We start from the raw sequence: 22,377 nt of genomic DNA on the forward strand, positions 1-22,377 counted from the left end.
CATCAGCAGCCTTAAAACCTGGAACTTTAAATAAGCAGGAGAGCCAGGAGGGTGAGAGGAAACCGAGTTCCTGCCCTTAAAGAGATAACTCAACAAACAGCCGCATGGAGATACAGCATAGAAGTAACAGTCAGTCTGAAAATGTCTGGGATACATGGGAGGGAGAAAAATTTGTATACTAATCTCAGAGCTTGTGCTGGAGGGTTGGGGATAACTGGAAGACTTCTCCAGGAACAAAGGAGCTGACAGGCTCCATTTCCCTCCCTTGTCCCACCTAAATATACACCCACCTTCAGGAAACAGCTCCAGCATAATACTCATTACCCAACTTGCTGACAGCACACCACAGCCATGCATTCTCCTCCAGCCAGGCCTTCACTCCAGGTCCCCTCCCATAGCAGAACCACACAAACCTCGCTGACACAAGGCATTCTACCTGCACACTTCTGTAGATGCACCCTGTCCAACCCAGCCTGCCTTGGTCCCCAGCAGCTGCAGGTTCCCTCCCACAAGCATGAAACTTCCTGGCACCACATGCCCCGCACCCACATTCTCCTGCAGCTCAGTGCTGCTGCATCTCTGGCAAGTGCCTGGTCTGAATCAACTTAAGCCCAAGGTGGCCCCAGCCTGGCCCACTATCCACACCGGACCAAAGCCTGCCCACAACAGGTAAGAGAACCATTGCAGATGATGGGACTGAGGCAAAAGTGGTTCAGCCACAACAACAGGGTACACACAACACACATAGGAGATACACCTGAAGCTCCAGATTCTAGTAAACGAAAGACACTGCACTGCAGGGCACTATAGGACCTCTTCTACATAAGGCCACTACTTTTAAAAGGAGAAGTAGTTAACTTTCTAAATACACAGAAATAGACACAGAGAGTTAGACAAAATGAGATAGAGGAATATGTCCCCCAAAAAGCAACAGGACAAAATCAAAGCAAGAGACTTAAATGAAATGGAGATAAGTAATATGCTTATAGAGAATTTAAAGTAATGGTCAAAAAGATACTCATGAGACTTGAGAAACGAGTGGCAAATCTTAGTGAGATATGCAACAAAGAAATAGAAAACAGAAAAAAGAACCAATTCGTGATGAAGAACTCGGTAAATGAAATAAAAAGGTGGAATAAATAGTAGACTAGAGGAAGCAGAAGAATGGATCAGTGACCTGCAGGATAGAGTAATGGAAAACAATCAGGCTGAAGAGGAAAGAGAAAAAAATTGATAAAAAATGAAAATAGACTTAGGGATTTCAGCAACACCATTAAACATAATAATGTTCACATTATAGGGATTCCAGGAGGAAAAAAGGGAGAGAAAAAGGGAACAGAAAATTTATTTGAAGAAATAATAGCTGAAAACTTCCCATATCTGGGGAAGGAAACAGAAATCTAGGTCCAGGAGGCACAGAGAGCCGCCAACAAAATCAACTTAAGGAAGTCCACACCGAGACACAGTAATTAAAAGGGCAAAAAGTAGTGATTAAGAGAGAATTTTAACAGCTGAAAACTTCCCATATCTGAGGAAGGAAACAGAAATCTAGGTCCAGGAGGCACAGAGAGCCCCCAACAAAATCAACTTAAGGAAGTCCACACCAAGACACAGTAATTAAAAGGGCAAAAAGTAGTGATCAAGAGAGAATTTTAACAGTAGCAAGAGAAAAGAAAAGTTACATACAAGGGAAACACCATGAGGCTATAAGCTGACTTTTCAGCAGAATGTTTGCTGGCCAGAAGGGAATGGAATGAAATAATCAGTGCTGAAAGAAAAAACAAAACAAATCAAACAAATAAACAAAAAACAGCAGCCAAGAATACACTATTCAGCATAGGTATGATTCAGAATAGAAGAAGAGATAAAGTCTATTTTGTCTGATATAAGTATTGCTAGTATAGAATACTATTGCTATACTCTCAGACAAACAAAAGCTAAAGGAATTCATGACCATGAAAGCGCCCTACAAGTAATGTTAAAGGGGACTCTGAGTGAAAAGGAAAGACCATAAGCAAGAATAAGAAAAGTAGGAAACAGAAAAGCAGTAAAAATAAGTATATCTATAAAAACCAGTCAAGGATTCACAAAATAAAAGGATGTAAAGATGACATCATTTACCTAAAATGTGGAAGGGAGAGAAGTAAAGAATGGTTCACTTAAGTTCACTTAATTTAACTTAACTTCAGTTCACTTAATAGAGGTTGTTATATGCAGAAGATGTTATATACAAACCTTATGGTAACCACAAATTAAAAACCAGTAATAGATATACAAAAAAGAAAGAGAGAAAGGAACCCAAGTATATCACTGAAGAAAGCCACCAAAGTGTAAAAGAAGAGAGCAAGAGAGGAAAGGAACAGAGGAGAACTAAAACAACAACCATATAAAACAAGTAAGAAAAGGGCAGTATGTACATATCTGTCAATAATCACTTTGAATGCAAATGGACTAAACGCTCCAATCAAAAGACACAGGGTGATGGAATGGATAAAAAAGCAAGACCCATCTATATGCTGCTGATAAGAGACTCATTTCAGACCTAAACACACATGCAGATTGAATATGAAGGAATGGAAAAACATTTTTCATGGAAATGGCAGTGAAAAGAAAGCCAGGTAGCAATACTTATATCAGACAAAATAGACTTTAAAACAAAGACTGTAACAAGAGACAAAGAAGAACACTGTATAATTATAAAGGGAACAATCCAACAAGAAGATATAACAAATTGTAAATATTGTGCACTCATCATGGGAGCACCCAAATATATAAAGCAGCTAAAAACACATAAAGGAAGTAATTGATAGTAACATAATAAAAGTAGAGGACTTTAACACCCTCTTACATCAGTGGGCAGATCATCCAAACAGAAAACTAACAAGTAAACAATGGCTTTGAATCACACATTGGTCTGAACTTTCTAACATATACTCAGAAAATTCCATCCTAAAATAGTAGAATATACATTCTTTCCTACTACACATGAAACATTCTCCAAAAGAGATCACATATTAGGCCACAAAACAAATCTCAACAAATTCAAAAAGATTGAAATTGAAGTCATACCATGTATCACAACACCATGAAACTAGAAACTAGAAATAAACCACAAGAAAAATCTGGAAAGAACACAAATACATGGAGGTTAAATAACATGCTACCCAACAATGAAGGGGTCAACCAAGAAACCAAAGAGGAAATAAAAAATAGATGGAGACAAATGAAAATGAAAACAAAATGGTCCAAAGTCTTTGGGATACAGCAAAAGCTGTTCTAAAAGGGACATTTAGAGCAATACAGGTGTACCTCAAGAAGCAAGAAAAATCTCAAATACACAACCTAATCTTACACCTAAGGGAACTAGAAAAAGAAAAACAAACAGAACCTGATAAGCTCTGAAATAAATGAAATAGAAACTAAAACAACAACAACAACAACAAACCCAATAGAACAGATCGATGAAACCAGGAGCTGGTTCTTGAAAAGATCAACAAAACTGATAAACTTTTAGCCAGACTCACAAAAAAAGGGCAGGAGGAAAGAGAGGACTCAAATGAACAAAAACAGAAATGAAAGAGGAAAAATAAAAAATGACACTACAGAAGTACAAAGGATTATAAAAGAATATTATAAAAATATATGTCAAAACACAGACAAGCTAGAAGAAATAGATAAATTAATAGAATAATATAAACTCCCCAAACTGAATCAGAAAGAAATAGAAAATTTGAACAGACCAATTATCAGCAATGAAATTGGATTAGGAAAAAAAAAACAAAAAACAAAACAAAACAAAACCTCCCAACGAACAAAAGTCCAGAACCAGATGACTTCACAGGTGAATGCTACCAAGCATTTAAGGAAGGGTTAATACCTGTTCTTCTCAAACTATTCCAAAAAATGGTAAAGGAAGGAAAACTTCCAAATTCACTCTATGAGGCCAGGATTAATCTGATACCAAAACCAAATAAAGACGCTACAAAAAAAGAGAACTACAGGCCAATATCTCTGATGAATATACACACAAAAATCCTCAAGAAAACATTAGCTAACCAAATCCAACAATAAACTGAAAAGAATCAAGTGGGATTTATTCTAGAGATGCATGCATTATTCAATATTCACAAATCAATCAACAGGATACATCACATCAAAAGAGAAAGGATAAAAACCACATGATCATTTCAATGGATGCAGAAAAAGCATCTGACAAAGTATAACATTCAGTCATAATAAAAACCCTCAACAACACAGTTGAAGGGAACATACCTCAACATAATAAAGGCCATATTTGAAAACCCACAGCTAACATCATATTCAATAGTGAAAAATTGAGAGATTTCCCTCTAAGGTCAGGAACAAAACAAGGATGTCCACTCTCACTACTTTTATTTAACATAATACTGGAAGTCTTAGCCACAGCAATCAAACAACACAAAAGAAAAAAAAAAGACATCCAAATTGGTAAGAAAGAAGTAAAACTTTCACTATTTGTAGATGGCATGACATTGTAAATAGAAGACCCTAAAGACTCCACCAAAAAGCTACTAAAAATGATAAATTAATTCAGTGAGGTCATGGGAAATCCATTGAATTTCTATACACTAATAATGTAGTAGTAGAAAGAGAAATTAAGAAAACAATCCTATTTATAATTGCACCCAAAATAAAAAAAAAATATCTAGAAATAAATTGAACCAAGGAGGTGAAAGACCTGTACTCTGAAAAGCATAAAACACTGATGAAAGAAATTAAAGATGACACAAATGGAAATATATTCCATGCTCATGGATTGGAAGAACAAATATTGTTAAAATACCCATACTATCCAAAGCAATCTACAGATTTAATGCAACCCCTATCAACATACCAACAGCATTTTTTCAGAGACTAGAATGAATAATCCTAAAATTTATATGGAGGCACATAAGAAAGCCAAAGCAATCTTGAAAAAGAAGAACAAAACCAGAGGTATCACAATTCCAGATTTCAAGATATATTAGAAAGCTATAGCAATCAAAACAGTTTGGTACTGACACAAAAACAGACACATATCAATGGAACTGAACAGAGAGCCCAGAAATAAACCCAGGATTATATGGTCAATTATTCTTCGACAAAGGAGGCAAGAATATGCACTGAGGAAAAGACAGCCTCTTCAACAAATGGTGTTCGGAAAACTGGGCAACTACATGCAAAAGAATGAAACTGGGGTATTTTCTTACTTCAAACACAAAAATAAAGTCAAAATGGATGAAAGACCTAAATGTGAGACCTGAAACCATAAGATCTTAAAAAAGACAAAGGCAGTAATTTCTCCAACGTCAGATGTTGCAGCTTTTTTCTAGATAAGTCTCTTGAAACAAGGGAGACAAAAGCAAAAATAAATTATTGGGACTATACCAAAATAAAAAGCTTCTACACAGCATAGGAAACAAATCAACAAAACTAAAATACAACCTAGTGAATGGGAGAAGATATCTGCAAGTAACATATCTGATAAAGGATTAGTACCCAAAATATATAAAGAATTTATACAACTCAACAGCAAAAAAAACCAAATAATCAAATTAAAAATGTGGTGAAGACATGAACAGATATTGAAGACATACAGATGGCCAATAGACAGAAAAGATACCAACATCACTCATCATCAGGGAAATGCAAATCAAAACCACAATGAGGTATCACTTCACATCTGTCAGAATGGCTGAAATAAAAAACACAAGCAACAACAAATGTTGGCGAGGATGTGGAGAAAAGGGGCACAGATGCACTGTTGGTGGCAATGGCAATGCAAACAGGGCAGCCACTGTGGAAAACAGTCTGGAGTTTCCTCAAAAATTTTAAAATAGAAATACCCTGGGTGCGTGGCTGGCTGAGTTAGTTGAGCATCTGACTCTTGGTTTCAGCTCAGGTCCTGATCCCAGGGTCCTGAGATTGAGCCCTGTGTTGGGCTCCACACTCAGCATGGAGTCTGCTTGAGATTTTATTTCTCCCTCCCTGTTCCCCTCCCACTTGTTCTCTCTCTCTCTCTCAAAAATAATAATAATAATAAATCTTAAAAAGTAATAAAGTAGAAATAACCTATGATTCAGTAATTGCACTACTGGGTATTTACCCAAAGAATACAAAAACACTAATTTAAAAGGATATATTCATCTTTATGTTTACTGCAACATTATTTTCAATAGCCAAATTATGGAAGCATCCCAAGTGTCCATTGATAGATGAATGGATAAAGATGTGGTATGTTTATACAATGGAATATTACTTGCCATTAGCAACAACATGGATGGATCTAGAGAGTATGATGCTAAATGAAATAAGGCAGTCAGAAATAGACAAATACTATATGATTTTACTCATACATGGAATTTAAGGAACAAAATAAAAAAAATCAGAAAAGAGAAACTGAAAAACAAACCCTTAGCTATAGAGAAAAAATTGATGGTTATCAGATGGGAGGTAGGCAGGGGATGGCTGAAATAGGTGAAGGGTATTGAGAGTACACTCATCATGATGAGCACTCAGCAATGCACAGAATTGTTGAATCACTATATTGTGCACCTGAAACTAACATAACACTGTACATTAACTATACTGGAATTAAAACAAAAAAATCCAGTTTTACTTAATAAGCTGAACTTAATAATTTTTGCCTTCCCTCTTAAAACAAACACATCTTTATATAACAGAAAAAGTTTTCATGAAAACATTTTAGCTTAAGAAAATATCTCTAAATTTTAGAGATGTACTATGACATGGCTGGAAGCTAGATTACATTAGCTTTATTTAAAAAATAAACAAACAACAATAAAACAAAACAACCAAAAAAACCTGTCAGCGAAATCTTAAGCAGCACAATGAACAATTAAGATGCAAAGCTTATATTAGTTTTACGGCCAGAGAAATCTCCCACCAATTTTCATATTTCCTTACCTCCCAGTTCAAGAGAAGAACAGCATTTTACAATATGGTATACCAGCAAGGTAAGAAAAGGTAAAGAGATAGCAATGATCCATTATATTTTTACTTGTTTACTAAAAGGTCAATCTTTATCATCCTACTGCTAATTTTGTGATAAAATTAAATTTTAAAAAAGGGTATGAAATAATGAACAACTAACCCACCAGAAATTATTGAAATAGAAAGGTTAATGTATAATTACTGTAATTATCAATTTCCCATTAAGAAATGTGCCAACAAATCCCTTAAAGTATGCAATCTGTACTAATCCAAAAGTTATGAATTTTTTTGAAAAAAAATGTTACAAATTATCTCGACACTTCAGATGATACTTTTCTTTAGCCTCTAAAACCCTGTCTAAAAATATTTTGATAAAATAAACATCTTCAGAGATGTGCGCCATTTCCATTATGATATGCGAAAAAACATAACACATTTAGACATTTTATTTCTTCCTATTTTCTTCTTTCATTACTCTCCCCATCTCCCCTCAATGGCAGCCACTGACCATTGACTAAAGCCCCAAGGACTGGATAGCATAATGAGCTAGCCCTTGCATATCTCTAAAATCTCAATGGACCTTGTTGTGGATTGACATTAATATATTTAACCATGATACAGACATAGCACTGGCCAATCAGAAAGGACACTGACCCTCAGAGTAAAAGGCAGCTGGTTTGCCAAGAAGATAATGTACTACCAAGTTGAACTCCAGTTGTGCTACTGATAACTATTGCAATTTTCTGTTCAGGTCATGTGTTCCATAACTTGATGTTTTTGCACTGGATATTTCACCCTCCTCCCTTACGTTAGCCCATGTTTATACACCACTCAGATTTATTCCTGGTTCTCCTAAATATCTAAACAGAGTTAATGGGTTCATTCCCTGTGCTCTCTTATCTTATACATCACGCTATCACACTGAATTATGTTTGCCTATATGTCTTTCTGAATCTTGAGGGCAGGTTCTGTGCCTTATTCACAGCCTTAGAATATAGTAGAGTGAAAGTTTGTTACAGTGCATTCAGTTATGATGTCCTAACTATACGTTTGTGATGTAATACAGTGGAAAGGGCTTTGGAGCCAGAGCTGCCTAGATTTTTATTTAAATGTTTCAACTTATTATTTATGTCATTGAACCCATCAGAGACTCAGTTTACCATGTCTCCTGTAAGATTTAAAAAATATGCCTATAGGGTTAAAATTTCTTTTTAATCTTTTTTCTTTTCTTTTCTTTTTTTTAACTTCAAATGAACCCAGGCAAGCTTAAGAGAGTGAGCACAAGCTACCGCCTACAAGAAAGCTTGCTTCATCACAGGCTGTGTGCCCTACATGATCTATTTCCTGGAGACTTTCAACACTTTTCCCCTCATTCATTATATAACATTAAGTACATGCCCATCTCAGGGCCCTTGAACTTGCTTTTCCTTTGGCCTGGAAGAGTCTTCCCACAGAGATCCACATGTTTTTGTTTGTTCGTTTGTTTTTTGTCATTTCCTCAGAGAGGTCTTACCTGACTCCCTACAAAAAATGGTATCCTTGTCATTCTCAATCAATTTACCCTTCTTCACTGTGCTCAACCTTACCAACCATTGTGTATCTGTCTCTTGGCTTATATGTTTTCCTGCCTCTTTCATTAGAATATAAGCCTTGTGAAGAAAGATGTCTTTTTTTTTTTTTTTTTTACTGTTCTATTCCCTGCACCTAGTTCTCAGTATATTGAATAAATGAATTAAATGAATGAACGAATATGTCAATGTCCTTCTAGGTTTATGTTAGATCATAGGATTAAGTTAGGCACACTTGGAAGCTGTCCTAGCTTATCAACATAGAAAACATTGAAAACATTGGTATCGAACAGAATGAAATAAATAAACTTTCTGACTTAAAGAGACAGGACAGCTTCTGGCCTGAAAAGTGTCCTGTATGGTAGACACAGTGTGAGGAAAGCTGCAAAGAGAAATGAAATTAATGGGGTCTACCTAAAAAAAAAAAGTCATAAAACAGTCTTCAGTTTTGTGCTGGCAGTGCAAACCACAGCTGTGATACTCAGAGCTGCAGAGCATTTGAATGTTCTCCATTAGGAATAGAATGCAAGCAACAGTTGCCAAGGTAAACATCATCCAACTACTTCAGATCAGCTCTATTATTTTGGCAACCCCTACCTCTGTCTGTGAGGGATTTTACTTGCACAGATCTAACGCGTCCTTCCCCTCAAACAAAAAACATGACACTGACTTAAATCTTGAGGAATAAAACATTTAGACATGTATTCTATCTGCAATAAAAATAGTACAGAAGGCAGTGGATGGCTTAACTAATCAGAGCTAGGAAAGGCAGTCTTTCATGTCTGGGTCAGCATCAAATGTGGCCCAAGTTGGTAGTAAATTAACTTCATTGCCATCTGACAGCTGCTTAGCAGGCTTCTGTGAAATGAGTTGTTCTCAGTCCAGCCCTTTGCAGACAGGTGCCCCATCACACTACCAGCTCTCACAATTGGCACTAATTAGTATCCTTCCTGGCACTGTCTGTGGAAAACACCCAGAACAAATACCTTGTAATATTTGCACACATGAGTGTAGACTGTTGGCAGTATTTATAAAGAGTGTTCAGTTGAGACAGATTGCCATCCAGAACATATTTAGTTGAAAAACAATTCCAGGTTCTTGATCTTCCTTCCACAACACAAGTGGACTGTGGAAGTTTCTCTCAGTACCTAAAGCCTACCCTTTTGCTTTCTATTTCAAGAATGACCAATCCATGTTTAACTTCTGGACTATTTTTTCTCTTTTCTGGATGAAGAAGTAGAGTTCAGATTGGGCTTGCTCACCTTACCTGTTCTCTATTTCAAACTGTCCTTTACTTGCACTACACCTCCCTTCTTTTGTTTTTATCTCTACGATTTTATTATTGAACGCTATGGTTATCTCTATGATCTCGAATCCCATCCAATCCTCCTCAATCTTTCCCTCTCACAAAAATACAGCCTGACATAGTATATCTTATTTAAATACTGCTCCTTTCCTTTCAACTATTGTCTTCTTTCTGCTTCTTTTCAAAATCAGAAGTATGAAATCTAATTTGAAACCCACAATTCTTTATGTTGCAAATTAAACTCAACAATTATCTACTAAGCATTGTCCCTGGGAATCTTACTAGTATATTAAGCTTAAAGAACAGCTGGAGTCACAAAACCTGGATTTAAATTGTGGTTCTTCTATTTATTACATAGGTCACGGGACAAATTCTCATTTCCCTAGGATTATCTGATTTGTCTGTGAAAAGAAACAAATGTCATTATATGGTTGTTATGAAGGATTAATACAAAGATGAGAATAAAAGTAGATACTCAGTGACTGTTAGCCCTTCTTATCTTCCCATCTTCAATTTCTAAGTCCTCTGAATACTAGCTATGTACTGTTTCTCACATCTGTGCTTTTTACCTACAGGCAAGAGATGCATGCTGGTCCAGGTTTTCAGTACCTCATCATAGTCGTTACAGTAGTCTCCCAACAGGTATCACTGAGTGTCCCACGCTAAACTATCCTACTTTTTCAACTCTGAACATGTCATTTCTCTGCTCAAAAAACAAACAAAAGTAACTGCCCAGAAAAATCCATCCATTTTTATATTAAGTCAGATGTACTCTCCATTGTTTGATTTACAAATCCATCCAAATACAACCCTAACCTACATTTCTAGTATTTCATCTCCCTTTATCTCATTGTATCCACCCCAACCCTATTCGCCCATTATTTCTATTCAGTTAGTGATTATTTCAGTCTTACTCTTCCATCTTTATTGCTACTTAGGAATTTAATCCACTTTGCTTTTGAATTCCTCAAATTAATGTTTACTATTATTATTGTTATTATTGATTTTTTTAAACTAGTAATACTTTTTTCATTTTACATTTTTAAATTTTATTGTTATGTTAATCACCATACATTACATCATTAGTTTTTGATGTAGTGTTCCATGATTCATTGTTTGTGTATAACATCCGGTGCTCCACGCAGAACGTGCCCTCCTTAATACCCATCACCACGCTAACCCATCCCCCCACCCCTCCCCTCTAGATCCCTCAGTTTGTTTCTCAGAGTCCATAGTCTCTCATGGTTCGTCTCCCCCTCTGATTTCCCCTCTTCATTTTTCCCTTCCTGCTATCTTCTTTTTTTTTTTTAAACATATAATGTATTATTTGTTTCAGAGATACAGGTCTGTGATTCAACAGTCGTACACAATTCACAGCTAAACTAGTAATAATTTTTAACCAGTCTATTCACAATTGCTTCTTAACCATGGCTTCTTAAATTATCTTCTTTGAGAGTGTACTTTCCTTTTTCCTAATCTATAAGTGATTATTTTGGTAGGGTTCTGTGAATGCTAACTTTTTCAATCTTAGTCTTACTTTTTTTTTTTAGAGTTATACTCACTTTCAATTGATCTTTTAGATAAGCATGCTTTTATCTCCCCCGTAGCATTTTCATAATAGTTTAGTGCCCTATTTGTTGCAAGTGCAAAGGCTGTTATTTAAATAGCTAATCTTTTGTAAATTACCACCCCCCTTTCTTTTTGTTGTTGTTGCTGTAGCTTCAAATTCTTTTCTTTTTGTCTTTAGTATAATGCAGATTACATTTATTTGGATTTGCTTTTATTCAGTTGGTAATTTTTCAATCTCAGTATCTTATCAGTCTTCAACTTTATAAAAAAATTTGGCAGAGAATGCTGCCTCTCCCACAATTCGTTGTGGTCTCTTTTTGGAATATATTTCTATTAGATACACACTAAACTTTCTCATTCTATTCTTTATTTTCTAAGTTCTCTTTTTTATTTTTCATTTCTTGATCTGTTCTGGCTTCTGAGTGATCTTTTTCTAGGCCTAAATTCCAGATTACTAATTTTTTCTTCAATTGTATCTAATTGGCTCTTTGGTCTCTTCATTAATTTTAATGACAACATTTTCCATTTATAGAGGTTCCATTTAATCTTTTTCATATTCTTCCATTTTTAACTGTTCTTTCTGTTCTTTTTTAATCTCTTAAATTAGTTTAAACAAATGTTATCATTTCTTTCATATTTTCTATTATTTTTATTTCTTGCATTGCTAATGATCCTGATCTGCTGATTCTCCCTAATGATATTTTTCATTATTGTCAACTCATATTCAGTGAGATGCATTTATTGTTTGGGAGGCCAAGCTGCCGGTTTGTGAAAGAGTTGCGACAAACTAGTTTAGAGTGTGTTTCTCTTAGGGTGGGGCCCTGAGGCAAGTCAATGATGCTGGATCATCTCATGCTACTTTTCATATTAATTCCTTCTGTTTATGGCTCAGACTAGGAGTTTCAGTTTTTGAAAAGTTACCTGTTTCCTCTTACTTCCAAAACCTGGTATAAACTACATATTTCTTAGACACATCCTAGACTTACAGTTTTTCTAGTCCATAAGGCCAGAGCAGTCAAAATAGTACCAACTCACTGCTGGGGGCTAGGTATATCATCACTGCTTGTTGGGAGGGGGTCTTGTCAGTATCTCCAAGAGGGCTTTATAATCTTAGCATCCAGCACCTAGGACTCACATATAATCTGAAACTCTCATAGGGCTGAATCATCAACTCTCCCCTACAGCTCGAGTTAGCCTTTTTTTTTCCTCTAAATTTCTGGTATCTAAAGATCTCCCTATCTTTCTTTGGAGCCCAGCTGCAGTGCAGTATTTGAAAATATATTCTTGTTGTAGTTTATACAAAAAGTGAGTATGATCTGGGAAGTGTTAGCTTGGTCTGCCCCACTGTTCAACTATTGCTGCATGTTCCTAACACCAACCAGACTGAACTACTCTCCATTTCCCAAAGAAAGTCCATGGATCCTGCCTTTGCTCCCTGATTTACGCTCTTCTGAAACTTTAAATGTTCCCTCCAAATCCATTTGTTAAATTGTTATCTTTCCTTTCTCTTTCCTGAATTCTTTTCACATAACTCCAATCATGACATGATCTCTGCTTTCAAACCTCATAGAAGTAATCTTGCTCTATCTTACATTATTATAGTGTTTGTGCTCTTATCTTATCTATTGTACTAGACCATAAACTCCTAAAGGGCTTGCAGTTTCTTAATCATCTATGTGTCCCCTGTAATTTCTAGCTCATTGTCTGCACACAAAGGTATCTGCTCAAAGGGCTTGCTAAATTAAACTGAAACTACAGAAGGATTTTCCCTTCTGTAACTATCGACCTCGCTAGTTGACAAGGTAAAAACATAGCAGTCCATGATGATTCAAAACAAGGAAATACATAATAATGGGGCATTTTTACATTCCCTGACACAATTGCCTTTTAAAAGATATCCAATTAATATAAATAGGCAAATGATTTCAGAAATTTTAAACATCTACAGTTATATTTATATAACTGCTACTTTTTAAAACAGAATAACGACAATTACAAAAATGCTAAAGTACTTACTGAGAGCATATTACATGGCAAGCATGGGACAAAATGTTTTACATGAGTTACCTCATTTGAGTTTTATTTTTTTTAAGATTTTATTTATTTATTTGAGATAGAGAAGGAGCTAGAGAGAGAGAACATGAGAGGGGGGAGGTTCAGAGGGAGAAGCAGACTCCCTGCTGAGCAGGAAGCCCGATGCGGGACCCAATCCCGGGACTCCAGGATCATGACCTGAGCCAAAGGCAGTCACTTAACCAACTGAGCCACCCAGGTGCCCTACCTCATTTGAGTTTTAAAACAACTGTTGGAGGTGCCATAATTATTCACATTTTATAGATAAAGAGTATCGACTTAGCATGGTGTACTGCATTCCCCAGGATTGTTTAACTCTTGAATTGTACCAAGATTTAAACTCAAGTAGTGGATTTCAGAGTTCCTGCTCTTAACCACTACATGCTTAACTTTGCTAGAAACTGTCAAAATGCTTAACTATTTAAAAATCATTCTCAATCATGTTTGTTTCAAGAAGACACTAAATCTTTTTTCATACAAAAAAAGAATATGAGAAGGAAGAGACTCAAAGCAACTTGCTAGGATGTTGAGGTACTGCCAGTTATTTGAGTAATAGTCATGATTTTGGCATGTAATGTGTAAATGTTCCTAAAGCCATTTACCAATACCTAGAAAAGACTTTTTTAAAAGATTTTATTTATTTGAGGGAGAGAGAGAGCACGAGCAGTGGGGAGAGGGAGAAGCAGGCTTCCCACTGAGCAGGGAGCCCAACTTGGGGCTTGATCCCAGGACCCTGAGATCATGACCTGAGCTGAAGGCAGATGCTTAACTGACTGAGCCACCCAGGTGCCCCTATTAGAGACTTTGTAAGTAGTTTATTCAAGTGGAGGGAAAAATCCCCCATGGCTATAACAAGGATTCTATTTCCCTGGGGCTGTATTTTCTAATTTTTTTAATTTAGTCACTGAAGTACTTCAGGTTTATAATTTTAGTATGTCCTTTAAAAATTATAATTATCAGTAATTCAGTCTGCTCACACTGCAGCACTCTGTGAGCATCTTTGCTCCAAAGGGCAAGTCTTAAAAGTTTCTGTGTCATTCACATTTAATACTGTTGACAATTATTGACAGTGAAAGGAAAAAAAAATTGAAGTCTAAAAATAGTTGCTTTTTATAGTTCTGGATTAAGCCTCCTTGTTCTTTATATAGACAGATATGGTGGGGGTCATGGTTTAAAGAGTATGTGTGTTTCTGAAATAACCTCATTCTTTTCACTTTATGCCTCCTACTGCCAGCCACAGTTGTCTCTATTGTGTGAATCCTAAAAAAAAGTTTATCGTAGTCATTTAGTGCATATGACACACTTTAAACATCATATATTTATATATTATTTTCAGCATCAACTCCTACAGTCCATCTGTAAGGTAAATTAAAGGTTCTCACAGCTCTAAGTGGCTTCAATTAAAAGATAATTATACAAGAAACTTCATAAAACAATAATCTAAATATACATCTTTGCTTCAGTTCATAACTCTCATTTTTCTAAGACCAAAGTCATTCATTAGATGATGGTATTAAATTATTTACAGATCTATCTGGTATCTCCAGCAAAAAGAGATCATCCTGTATGGAAAAGAAAGCATACCCTTTGTTTCACTATACTAATCGTTCTTAATTTTCCCTACATCTGATACAAAAAGCTTGTGTTCATCTTAGAGTTGTCCTAGGGTTCGGAGTTCAAATTTGAAAGACGATTCTTGTCTGGAGACAATTTGATGTGGAGAGATTTAGTCCAGAATCCTCCTGCATAAATTATGTATGTGTTGCACAAAACCCAGTATAAATAACCCTTGACCAAGGGATATTTGGTATCCCAGCTTCTTGCCCCAGGAATTCCTGAAGTGAGAGATAGGATGCCATAAATTTGAGGATTCCAATTTATTGTTACAAGAATAAACTGAGTCATGAAGAAAACTGATGAAGAAAAGTGAGTTAGGTATACACTATGCATATCTTCCTGTAAAACCTGTAAATTTCCAAAGTAAGAATGAGAATATAGTAAATTTACCTAACAGGAAACACACACACACACACACACACACACACACACATGAATTAGCTTAAATTTCAGAGTGGCTGGAATTAGTCAAAAGTAAAATTCCTGAGCAAGGGACATAGGTAGATTAGATTTCTTAACACCAAATCAGTCTAGAAGCTCTTAATATTCTGACCTAGGAGAATTAGAGCATGTTCTATGAATTCAAAGCAGTATAGCAGTCAAAGAGTGGGACCCAAATTTTCAGGAACCACCTCAGTGGGAAATGGAGCATTAAGTAACCCAATATTTTTCTATGTTTTTTTTTCAATTATATTTCCATTACTTAAATTCCCTAGTTCTTGTGATATTTTATCAGTCAGAATGGGATAGGTTATGCTGTGATAATAAACAACTGTAAAATATCAGTGCCTAAAAACAACAAAAATTCATTTCTCATTCACACTACATACGCAACTCAGGTCATCAGGAAGGTTCTGTTCATCATAGTCTTTCAGGGGTTTGGGGTGATGGAGGTTGAAAGATTTTGCATTGGTAACAGTATTCTCAGGCCTGACATGACAAAGACCACTTCCTTACACAACCAGTTGGCCAGTTCTAGAGTCACATGCGTATATCTAACTTCAAGGAGTGAAGTAACACAATCCTCCCATGTTCCCAGAAGAGGAAAACTAGGTATCAGCTAACACAAGTGTGTCTTGTGGTATGGAACTGGCTAGCAATCATTTAATTTCTTCACATTCATCAATCAAAACTTTATCTTCTTTACATTTTAATTTTTTTTACATTGTTTACCACTTTACTTCTTTGCATTCCTCTGCCAAAACTTCAGCCTTAGATCAAATCTACCAATGTGCTTCTTCTTTTTTTTTTAATGTTTTTTTTTGTTTTATTATTATGTTATGTTAATCACCATACATTATATCATTAACTTTTGATGTAGTGTTCCATGACTCATTGTTTGCATATAGCACCCAGTGCTCCATGCAGTACTCTTTAATACCCATCACCAGTACCACTGTGCTTCTTTTTTTTTTTTAAAGATTTTATTTATTTATTTGTCAGAGAGAGAGAGAGACAGAAAGAGCACAAGCAGGGGGAGCGGCAGGCAGAGGGAGAAACGGGCTCCCCGCTGAGCAGGGAGCCCGATGTGGGACTCGATCCCAGGACCCTGGGATCATGACCTGAACCAAAGGCAGACGCTTAACCCAACTGAGCCACCCAGGTGTCCCCCACTGTGATTCTTAAACTTTAATGTACATATGAGTCACAGAGGGAGATTTTCAGGGTTTCAGATTCTACATTTCTAACAAGTTCCCAGGTGTTGCTTGCTGATACTTTTACATTTTAGCCCCACCAAATGCCTTCTCTGCACCTGCATCTAAGCAGCTTAACTGTGCTGGAGAAAAATCACAACTAAACTGACTAGCTGCACTCTAAGTTCTTTATTTCAAACCTCAGTAAAATACAACATTTGGCAACTCCTAAGTACACCTGCCTCAAACTATTCTTTATTGTCCTGCCTTCCTCATTTCAGAAAATGACATTACCATCAGCCAAATGTGCTCATTCAATCTTAATGAAGAATAACATCACCTCTCATCTGGATTACTGCAGCAGGCTTGACACGTTCCAGTCCTGCTACCCTATAGTCTGTTCTCCATAGAACACCATATGACCCTCTTTAATTATAATGAATCACATCACTCTTTACCATTAATGGCTTCCCACTGCATTTAGAATAAAATTCAAACTCTTAGCAAAGGTCTTTAACACATAGAATTTTTTCCCTACCTAGTTCTCCAACTTCATCTCATGACATTCTCCTCTTGCTCACTACCTCTGGCCACTAGATCATCTTTCACTTCCTTAAAGACTTCAAAGTTTTTCCAAATGCTATTCCCTCAAATGGAATCTTTCTTATTCTCTGACATACTCATTCTCTTCACTCTTTGAATGTCTAGATCCATCTCATTTTTCAGGTCACAGCTTTAAATGTCATTTCCTCATAGAGACCTCTCTGACTTTCTTATCTAAAGCAGTCCCTAAACTTTATTTTCTATGTTGGTACTTTGTTAATTTCCTTCAACATAACACAATGTGTAATTATATATCTTTTCTTGTGTACTGTATTTGTATTTGTGTGAGTTACATTCAAATTCTATCTTTAGGTCCCTGCACTCTATTGGACATAAAGGTCAGTAGATAACTTGCAGAATAAGTTAATGGGTAGTTGAATGGATAGGTGAATGATTGAATAATAGAGTATACTTCCTTTTGTATTTTTTTCCTTTGAAATTAGCCTAATTCTCTATTAAGTATATTTTATTAAATCATCCTATGAATAAGTTTCAAGTCAGTGAATTTCAATTGCTAAAACTAACCCTAACATTTTGTCTCCAAGTCACACTAAATCTGTAATCTGGGAGAATCCTAAAATTCTCTTGTGTTTTTATAGATATAATCAATAATATATTGTCAGTTTAAAATCAGGAAGTAAAGTATAACCTGAAAAGCATTTCATTATATATCTATATAGTGGACTCCCTCAAATTTCTCTAGGAAACACTATTATATGTATTTAAGAGTTTTTTCTTTTTTTATAGTACAATTGAAATTTATTGGTTTAATTCCTTTAAGGCTGATGCTTTTGCCACTAAAACTAGAAAAATCCACATAAATTACAAAAACTATACTCCTTAGAGCATCAGATAGCTATGGATGAGATAAACTAAATTTCCAGAAAAAGGAGATCCTTTCTAAGGTAACCAACAATTTTAGTCATGGTGAGGGAGGTTGCTAAATCTGTGCAAGAAGTAAGGGGTAGGTGTAACCCTAGAAGAGGACCTCTAGTGAAGAAAAAGAAACTAATGTTTTTCAGTTGCCCAGGGCTAGAAAAATGTATTGGAAATTTGAGAGTCCCTAAAAATCTTACTGGATTTTTTCTTCATGAGACATTTGCTAAGTTTTTGAAATGTGTAGGAAGCTGAGAGGTTAAGATGAAAACTTCTGAAATGCAGAGAATAATTTTCTCCATCCTTGTAAGTATGTATTTGGAAACAAATTTGAAGTTGCTTGGAAAGAAAGCTGGAACACTGAGCTGGTACATCTTGAAGGACAGAACTGAATCTTCTACAATTTCTCGGGGCTGATGGGATAGGCAAACATAGGCTCTTCATCCAAAGCTTTTAAGACACACAATGGAAGAAGGACTAAGCGGAGAGTCTTACTAAACTGCAAATCACCTCAACCCAGGTCAAATCTCAATTGAACTGAAGTATTAGCTCCTCACTGTAACTGAATAACAAAGAAAAGGGGGGATGCTTTTGGTGGACATTGACATTGTCTAAAAACCCTACATGTGTTTTACACAATGTCTGTCATTTAATAAAAATTAGTAGATATGCTAGATGATGTGACTGATAAGATAAGCGCATTCACAGATTATCCAGATATTAGACTTCACTTTGATAAGTAATTTAAAATGACTGTGGTTAGATTATTAAAGATAATAGAGAAGAAAAAAGGACAAAATACTTTGTCCATTCTTTGATGGAGAATTCTAGAAGAGTTGAAATCTTAAAAAATAAGACAAAACAAACAGAGGCGGAGCAAGATGGCGGAGGAGTAGGAGACCTAGATTTCGTCTGGTCTCAGGAATTCAGCTGAATACGGATCAAACCATTCTGAACACCTACGAACTCAACAGGAGATCGAACAGGAGAGTAGCAACAACTCTCTGAACAGAGAAGCGACCACTTACTGGAAGGTAGGGCGTGCGGAGAAGTGAATCCGAGGCGATATTCGGGAGGATAGACGGCGGGGGAGGGGCCTCCGCTGGCCGCTTCTGGCAAGTGATAGAGCCGCGGAGAACAAAATCGGACCTTTTAGAAGTTGGCTCGGCGGAGGGACGTCGCTGCAGTGGCTAAGCAGGGGGTGGAATCCTCCCGGGACAGTGTGGTCTCAGGACCCTTGGGGTCACAGAGAGACCGGGGGTGCCTGAGTGCGCCAGAGCTCCCAGGTATCAGAGCAGGGAAGCCGGCTGCAGATACGGAGCAGAGTCGCGGGCTCTCAGCTCGGGGTTGCCATAAACTGTGATCTGCGGCCCAGTCGAGGCACGGCTCCCCCAGCAGGGACCCAACAAGCAGCAGATCCGGGGAGACTCCCCTTCCTTCCCGGGGAGGAGCGGTGCGGGAACGCACTGCAGGGATCTGCTGGGTTTGGAGACTCCGCGCAGGGTCGGGTGCCAGAGATAGCAACGCTCGATCACAGGCCGGGTGAGCACGGAGTGCGGCGGGAGACCGGGGACACGGAAGTGACTGCTTTTCTCTGGGGGCACACTGAGGAGCGGGGCCCCGAGTTCTCAGCTCCTCCGAGTGGAGATTGGGAGGCCACCATTTCTGCCCTGGTCCTCCAAAGCTGTACCGAGAGCTTGCAGGGAACAAAAGCTCCTGAAAGCAAACCGGAGCAGCTTCCTTAGCCCGGACCGACAAGGGCGGGGCAATTCCGCCTCCGGCAAAGACATTTGGAAACCACAGCAACAGGCCCCTCCCCCAGAAGATCAACACAAACACCCAGCAAGCCAAGACCAAGTTGATCGATCAAGGAGAATAGGAGAACTCCAGCGCTAGGGGAATACTGCACATAGATTCATGGCTTTTTTTTTTTTTTATATCATGATTCATTATTTCATCAAAGTTAATTTTTGTTGACTGTTTTTTTTTTTTATTTTTCTTTTTCCCTTTTTCAACCAACATCTTATAAATCCCTTTTAAAAAAAAAAAAAACATTTTTTATTTTTCATTTTTAGAGTCATATTTTATCCCTTCATAGTAGTTACCCTTATTTTTGGCATATATATATATAAGTTGTTCTCTCTTTAAAATTTTGAGGTACAGTTTCTTCTAACAGATCAAAATATACCCTAAATCACTAGTGTATGGCTTTGTTCTAGTCTCCTGCCTGATCACATTCTCTCCCTTTTTCCTTTTTTTTTTTCTTAAATCTTCTTTCTTTTTTCAAACAACTTATCTTACCAAGTCCTTTTATAAAATCTTTTATAATTTTCATCATTACAGTCATCTTCCATCCCTTCATTGTATCAACCCTTATTTTGTACATATATGTCTTTCTTCCTTTAAAATTTTAGGAGGCACTTTTTTCTAACAGACCAAAATACGCCCAAAATCTAGTGTGTGGCACTGATCTATGCACTAGCCTGATCATATTTGATCATATTCTGCCTTTTTTGTATTGTTTTGTTTTTGTTTTTATCTTTTTTTTTCTTTTTCTCTTTCTTTTTTCTTTCTTTCCCTTTCTTTTCCCTTGGTTTCAGGTCTTTTCTGATTTGTATACAGTATATTTGCTGGGGACATTGTAAACCTGTTAGCATTTTGTTCTCTTATTCATCTATTCTCCTCTGGACAAAATGACAAGACGAAAGAAATCACCTCAGCAAAAAGAACAAGAGATAGTACCGTCAGCCAGGGATCTACTCAATACGGACATTAGTACGATGTCGGACCTAGAGTTCAGAATCATGACTTTAAAGATACTAGCTGGGCTTGAAAAAAGCGTGGAAGTTATTAGAGAAACCCTTTCTGGAGAAATAAAAGAACTAAAATCTAACCAAATCGAAATCAAAAAGGCTATTGATGAGGTGCAATCAAAAATGGGGGCACTAAATGCTAGGATAAATGAGGCAGAAGAGAGAATCAGCGATATAGAAGACCAAATGATGGAAAATAAAGAGGGTGAGAAAAAGAGAGAGAAACAACTACAGGATCACGAGGGCAGAATTCGAGAGATAAGTGATATGATAAGACGAAACAACATTAGAATAATTGGGATCCCAGAAGAAGAAGAGAGAGAGAGAGGGGCAGAAGGTATATTGGAGCAAATTATAGCAGAGAACTTCCCTAATGTGAGGAAGGAAACAGGCATTAAAATCCAGGAGGCACAGAGAACCCCTCTCAAAATCAATAATAATAGGTCAACACCCCGACATCTAATAGTAAAACTTACGAGTCTCAGAGACAAAGAGAAAATCCTGAAAGCAGCTCGGGAGAAGAGATATGTAACCTACAATGGTAGAAACATTAGATTGGCAACAGACCTATCCACAGAGACCTGGCAGGCCAGAAAGGACTGGCAAGATATCTTCAGAACACTAAACGAGAAAAATATGCAGCCAAGAATAGTATATCCAGCTAGGCTATCATTGAAAATAGAAGGAGAGATAAAAAGCTTCCAGAAAAAACAAAAACTAAAGGAATTTGCAAACACGAAACCAGCCCTCCAAGAAATATTGAGAGGGGTCCTCTAAGCAAAGAGAGAACCTAAAAGCAGCAAAGAGAAGAAACGAACACAGACAACAGACAGTTAACAGTCACCTTACAGGCAATACAATGGCACTAAATTCATACCTTTCAATAGTTACCCTGAATGTAAATGGGCTAAATGCCCCAATCAAAAGACACAGGCTATCAGATTGGATTAAAAAACAAGACCCATCAATATGCTGTCTGCAAGAGACTCATTTTAGACCCAAAGACACCCCCAGATTGAAAGTGAGGGGGTGGAAAACCATTTACCATGCTAATGGACCCCAAAAGAAAGCTGGGGTGGCAATCCTTATATCAGACAAACTAGATTTTAAAACAAAGACTGTAATAAGAGATGAGGAAGGACACTATATCCTACTTAAAGGGTCTATCCAACAAGAAGATCTAACAATTGTAAATATCTATGCCCCGAACATGGGAGCAGCCAATTATATAAGGCAATTAATAACAAAAGCAAAGAAACACATTGACAACAATACAATAATAGTGGGGGACTTTAACACCCCTCTGACTGAAATGGACAGATCATCTAAGCAAAAGATCAACAAGG

The 22,377-nt window shown here is 36.9% G+C and overlaps 1 protein-coding gene across 4 annotated transcripts in view; it reads right to left on the reverse strand.

Moving 5' to 3' along the window:
• The window catches only part of ADGRB3 (adhesion G protein-coupled receptor B3), a 726,710-nt gene that overhangs the window by 371,701 nt on the left and 332,632 nt on the right, over positions 1-22,377 (reverse strand). The window lies entirely within an intron of this gene.

This window comes from Zalophus californianus, chromosome 7 (assembly GCF_009762305.2).
Source record: "Zalophus californianus isolate mZalCal1 chromosome 7, mZalCal1.pri.v2, whole genome shotgun sequence".
In the NCBI taxonomy this organism is placed as follows: domain Eukaryota; kingdom Metazoa; phylum Chordata; class Mammalia; order Carnivora; family Otariidae; genus Zalophus; species Zalophus californianus.